At 41.4% G+C, this 6,258-nt stretch overlaps 2 pseudogenes; both read left to right on the top strand.

Annotated features, from left to right (window-relative positions):
• Nucleotides 1-2,049: 2,049 nt before the first annotated feature.
• On the top strand, nucleotides 2,050-3,959 carry LOC139810095 (uncharacterized; annotated as a pseudogene).
• Nucleotides 3,960-4,590: 631 nt separating this feature from the next.
• On the top strand, nucleotides 4,591-6,023 carry LOC139810439 (uncharacterized; annotated as a pseudogene).
• The last annotated feature ends 235 nt before the right edge of the window (nucleotides 6,024-6,258 follow it).

The following is a 6,258-nucleotide window of genomic DNA, read 5'->3' as shown; positions in this document are numbered from 1 at the left end:
CCTGCCCGATCACCTCCGCACTTATGTACCACCCGAGAAGAATCCACACACGTTACACTCATATCCGACATTCACACTTATAAATGTATTCAGTTTATCTGCCTAATTCTTATTATATTATTGTAATAGAATATTTTATTGTAATAAAATGTTTAGCTTATGTTAAATGTTAATTTCAAACTGCATTGAGATTTATAACTTAAAAACCTCTAACCCTACTCTTCCACCTCTCGAAATCGCACGAGGTCCGATTCTGAGTTAAAGGGATTGAATTCCCTGACTCGAAAGAAGACCGACGATCGCACCGCTCACGGAAGGCGTCCTACCGTCGCTAAGGACGTTGACCCTCCCTGAGTCATCGACAGTGCGAGCAAGAGCAAGCATAAATTTGAAATTTTTTTAATTTTTTCAAATTTTTTTCAGCATTTTATATATATAGATGAAATCCGCATTCGTGGATTTATTAATATACATCACCAGCGTTTGGTACGCTGGTTCAGAAAAGTAAATTTTGACAACAATGACGAAATCTGGGACGTTTCGGGAGACGAGGACATCTTCGGATTACGAAGATTATTTAATATGAAAAATGAGTTTGACATTGAAGAGGAAGAGGTGTGGTAATCCTCAAAATTGTAAAATTTTTATGAATAAATAATTTTTGTAATTCCATGTATAAGAGAGAACGCGAACGGGTGATGGGAGCGAGAAAGACCGCGCGAGGAAAAGAGAACATCAACGAGAAGACGCGCGCGAAAAAGAGAGAACGCAAACGGGTGATGAGAGCGAGAGAGACTGCGCGCGAGAGAGAGAACGCGAACGAGAAAACGGGCTTGATTTTATTACTTTCAGCCCTTTTCAAAAAAAAGAAGGAAAGAAAGAAATAACGCGCGACGTCATAATCGAATGGTGCCGCAAAAACGTGACCCAGTGAACCTGTGACCCACATGTTCACCAAAAAACCTCAATAAATTGCCCTAAAAAACATGTCTGAAGAGGACATTGAGGCGGTTAACCCTAGACATGCACAGCGAGGATCTCTGAGAGACTCCCAGGCCAACTTTCTTTTTCGGCGTTTTATTGTTTCTCTTTTTTTACCCCGCTTAGTTCTGCAACCGTCGTATGTCATAAATTTTCTTAAAATAAAAAAAATATTAATAATTATAATAATTATTTATTCCCTTCCTTAGATAGTTCTCCTAGACAGAAAAATGAAAAGGACCGCGGTGTCGCAGGTCGCTAGTCGCAGGTCATAAATTATAGCCGCCTGCCATAGGCGCTCGCTCGCATTTAAAGTGTGAAATGATATATTTATAAATACTATCGGCCGAACATCGACGCGAGGCGGCATTTGTTTATCCAACATAGTCCCGATGCGCTCGCCTGATCCCCTTCCCCTTCCCCAAAACCTCCTCGATCTCGAAGCCCTCCCCCCCCTCCAACGCTAGGACTCTCTCGCCCACGAGTCCTCCCATCCCCCCCCCCAGAACCCTATGCTGGGAACTCCACCACCCCCTCCCTACCCCCCATCACCCAACCCTATGGTGGGAACCATGGTGGGAACGCAGACCCCCCCCCGCACCCCCCTTGGAGGACGGCGGCGCTAGAGTCCCCTCCCGGAGACCCCTCGACCGCGAGTTTCCCCCCCGCCCCGCTCCCCCCTCAGATCCCCGGCCTAGAACTGTCTTCCTTTATCTACTACACACGACAATATAGATTTCCGGTAATCTTAGTGCGAGACATATTTCATTTTAATTTCTTTTCGTTGGAAGGGACTGTCCGTTTTTAAACTGTTACCATATTTTTTCTCTGGTGACATTTTACCCAGCTTTGTTCTGCAATCGTCGTAGAATTCAGTCTCGTCGAGTCTGCGAAAGCAAACGTTCGAAAGTTTTTAGTAGTGTTGAACAATTATGGTACAGTACATAGAAGTACTTATTCCGAGGGACGGCAGTCTTATTGAATCTGCGCAGCGAATCTGCGGCAGTCTTGTTGAATCTGCGAAAGCAAACGCGTTCGGACAACTGACCGAAAGAAGTTATTATTAAAATGGTTCGCGCGCAAGATCGCATAATCGAAATTACATATCCCGCCGATGGGGTAAGTATGGTGATTCGAACTGTCTTCCTTTATCTACTGCTATCGAAGACCTCGTTATTTTCCGTTGGGGAGCACCACGCGTCTTGTTAACCGACAATTTTTTTTTAATCTTCATTCATGCCCAGAAAAAAGGGCAAAAGATTCCAACTTAAAAGAATTAAATATCAAATTAAACAAACTATACAACTAAATCAAGATTTTTTTCCATTTCTCAAATTAAAGAAATTAAAAACTGAAATTTGAGGTAACAAAACTCAAACCTTTATTCCATATAAATTAACCCCTTTGGATTTAATAGTAGATTTTCCAAATTTTAATTTAATTAACAAATCTGACCCTTGTTCTAAAACATACAAAATTAGATATCTCTTCGGACTGGATTAATCACGCAACGTGGTCCAAATCCCGGATAAATTACTTAAATGTTTTGACCCAAAAACGGACGAATTAACTTAATTTTGACAGAACGTGACATAAATTTCGTTTTTTATACGAAAATCGCGAGTGAAGCGAGATGATGCAATCGGGGCGTTACCCCTGTAATCCTGTACTTCGAGTACAAAATATATTCTTGTTATTTGTTTTAAAAACAATTGCAAGTTAATTACCCTCGTTAATCTCAAATCTTTACTTAAAGATATATTAAATTATTACTTCATTTATATTGGTTTGGAACTCTGCCCTAGCACGCACCGAAAAGCTGCGAAGACATTTTATATAAATAAATATAAATAAAGTAAAAAACAAGAAAATAAAATTAATAATTTTCGAAACATCACCTGACGTCGCGATCTTTAAAAGATCCGGTCGAATATAGCTAACCTCGACATTTTTACATATATGAATTCAAAATTCGTCTATGTGGAAAAGCATATCCTTATACTCAAATTAATCAACTATATAGAAATATCCTATTACAACAATGCAACCTCGAATTGCGGCTACTGCAGAATGCTTTAGCCATAGCCGCACGATCTCCCGATATTTTTGCCTATCATTTTATGAAAGGACCAGGATACATGGTACTCTTGGCAGGAGAAGTAATTCATATAATAAAATGCGTTCCAGTGAAAGTAAGATTAGCTCAAACTCAAAACTGCTATGATCAACTTTCGGTATTACGAGGCAATCAAACATACTTTCTAACTCCGCAAACACATGTATTATTACGACAAGGAACGCAAGTTGCTTGCAACTCTTTTGCTTCTCCCATGTATCTCTTAGGAGATTCTTGGTATAAACTTATGCCAAGACCGTTAAAAACATTTGCACCGACTATTATAAAGCCTCTAACTAAACCTGTATGGAGATATACCAATCCTGGAGCACTTGCTACTAGCGGTATATACTCACAGAATGATTTGGAAGAACTTAAGGATCACATAATGTTTCCCGCCAAGCGACCCGCTGTTCTTAACACCATAGCGAGAGGAGTAATGGGGCAACCATCCACGTTATACGGAGGGTCGATTTTCAATCTTATCAATGAAGCCTCATTAGAAAAGGTTGCACTCTTCGCTTGGCTAAAATTTTGGAATCAATTTCTAATTTTCGGGAATATCAGCGCCGGAATGCTTAGACTATACATGTGTATAAGAGTCGTTAAACTAATACTGGATACACTCGTGCACGGATATACTCTGCACAAATTATACGGCTGGTCGGTATACCTCATAGGGGCATTATGGGACTCGATGACACAACTTTTATTGCATCTAGAAAAAAGGAGAGCCGAAACCAAGAATCCCAGCGCTCCGGTCTCGGACAGAAAGGAATACTACGAGATGAGACCCTCCGAACTACAGCAGGACACAAAAAATAATGTAGAATCGGAACGCGCCTATCCTTCTCTCCCTTAAAAAAAAAGTACCTACACTCTCAAACTCAAAGGGTAAATTAAAAAAAAGGGGGAACACAAGGGGAAAAGAGACGAATCGCATGACACCTCATTATCTATCATTAACGCCCTGTTCCTATAATTGCATGCTGCAACATGCAGATATTCTAACAACGAATTCTTTGTAGCCGAAACCATGGAAATCAAGTGCATCAACACCAGTTTGTTGACCCGCGGCCCGCTCAAGGTAAAGGTCATCCGGGTGGACTCCCCCACCATCTTGAGGGTAAGCGTGAGGACCTCGACGAGTTCGTCGAGGATTTAACAAATTACAAACTTTTAGACGAAAACTAAGACATTACACTTTATAATATGGCGAATAGTTAATTAATTAATTAAGTAAACTAGACAAGTTATTAATTGTTCTCATGTTTCTCGACTGATTGTGAGTGTATTGTACTTTTTATCAAACTATTTATTCGACGAAAAAACATAATATGACAAGGTTAGCATTGAACTTTTACATTCAGGAAACTTTTAACACTATATAAAATAATTTATGCGCTCTGGAAAAGTAGATACTGGAGAACGCTCTATTTTTCGTCAGCATCGCCCCCGACGAGATGGCGTACCGGATCATGAAGTCATCCGGATACACCGCAATCACCGCGGGAAAAGTAATATATCTAATAAAGTACGTGCCGGTCATATGTAAGGTACGACAGACGGAAGATTGTTACGCCGAATTGGCCGTCTCTCATAACAACGCATCATACTTCCTACTCCCGAGATCCCGAGTGCTGACCAGGGGTGGCATGATTAGAGATTGCAATGAACTCTTACCGACCATGTATCGGATTGACGACACATGGTTCAGATTGATGCCACGACCGGTGGAATCACTACCCCCACCCATAATTCAACCTCTGAGCAAACCTCAGTGGAAATACATGAATCCTTCCAGCCTTACCACAAGCGGCATATACTCTACACAAGACCTCGACTGCCTCCGGAAACACATAATGTTCCCCATCGAGAAACCATCGATAATAAACACACTGGCACAGGGAGCAATGGGCCACAGCATTCCCCACGGCACCATCTCCTTATACAACCTGATGGACGAGGAATCATTAAAGAAGATCGCGGAGAGCACCGGACAACGCCTCTAGAACGGATTCATCACTTTCGGCTCAGCCAGCGCCGGAGTACTAGCTATCATTCTTCTTTTCCACTTAGCCAAACTGATAATTGATTCAATTATCAGGGGATACGCGCTCCATTCCGTCTACGACTGGAGCATACATCTACTAGGAGCGGTATAGAGTTCCATCACCCACTTGCTCCTGCACCTCAGCAGCAGGAAACCCACCCCCACTGAAACTGTGGACCCAGAAGCACCACCCCTTGAGCTAACCACATTCATCCCCGCCAAAGGAGAACCCAGTACGAGCAGCGGCAACGTCAAAGAAATGGACTATGGTGAACTTAGGAAGTACTTACACGATAACAAATAATTAATAAGGAAATAAATGTAAAATGGTAACCGTAGTAGCAAAATGTTGGAAGTATCCAACATTTTAAAATAGGGGGGGGAGGTGTTACGTCCGCCCCTCACACCTTCGGAAAATTTGAAACTTCCTTTAGACTATAGGAACAAGACATTAGTTAAGAGCCGCGTCTCGGATCTGGCATCCCGTAGTAGATAAATCCTCATGTAACGTTCATCGAAAGACGTGCAGATATTCAGCGACTCGTGCAGTCACCAGGGCCATCATCGCTTGCACTTCGAGATCTGGAACTCGTTAAAATACGTGACGCAGATATTGTAAAATTGACATCGTGCGCCACCAGCTTGTACATGAAACCGTCAACCGTATTCTTCTTGTTCGAATTAGAACATTGCATCGAGAATGTGTATTTTCAACTATGCCAAAATGTTCATGGCGTAAGTGAAAAATTTAAACAATTTGTAACCATTTTACGTCAAAATTGTATAACCGATAAATGTGATGCAGTTACAATCTTGCGTGAATTTTATGATAAGAATTCAATTATTGATTGTGAACTGTTGGCGTATGCTGCAGATAATATTGTATGTACATGATGCATTACATGAGAAATAAATGTATATTAAAATGCATATCACTGTATCTAAAATTATCTTTCCTTCTCCCAATTATTTATTATAAAGGAAAGAAACGCGAGCGAAGGGGCGCGAGCGAGAGAGGACGCGAACGAAGAGACGCGAGCGACAGAGAACGCGTTCACATGTGTCGATGCTCCGTCGAACTTTTGCCTGCCATTGTAGTGCAAGACAT

Source organism: Temnothorax longispinosus, chromosome 3 (genome assembly GCF_030848805.1).
Source record: "Temnothorax longispinosus isolate EJ_2023e chromosome 3, Tlon_JGU_v1, whole genome shotgun sequence".
NCBI lineage: Eukaryota > Metazoa > Arthropoda > Insecta > Hymenoptera > Formicidae > Temnothorax > Temnothorax longispinosus.
Note: the sequence above shows the minus strand (reverse complement) of the source record. Positions and strands in the feature narration are given on the sequence as shown.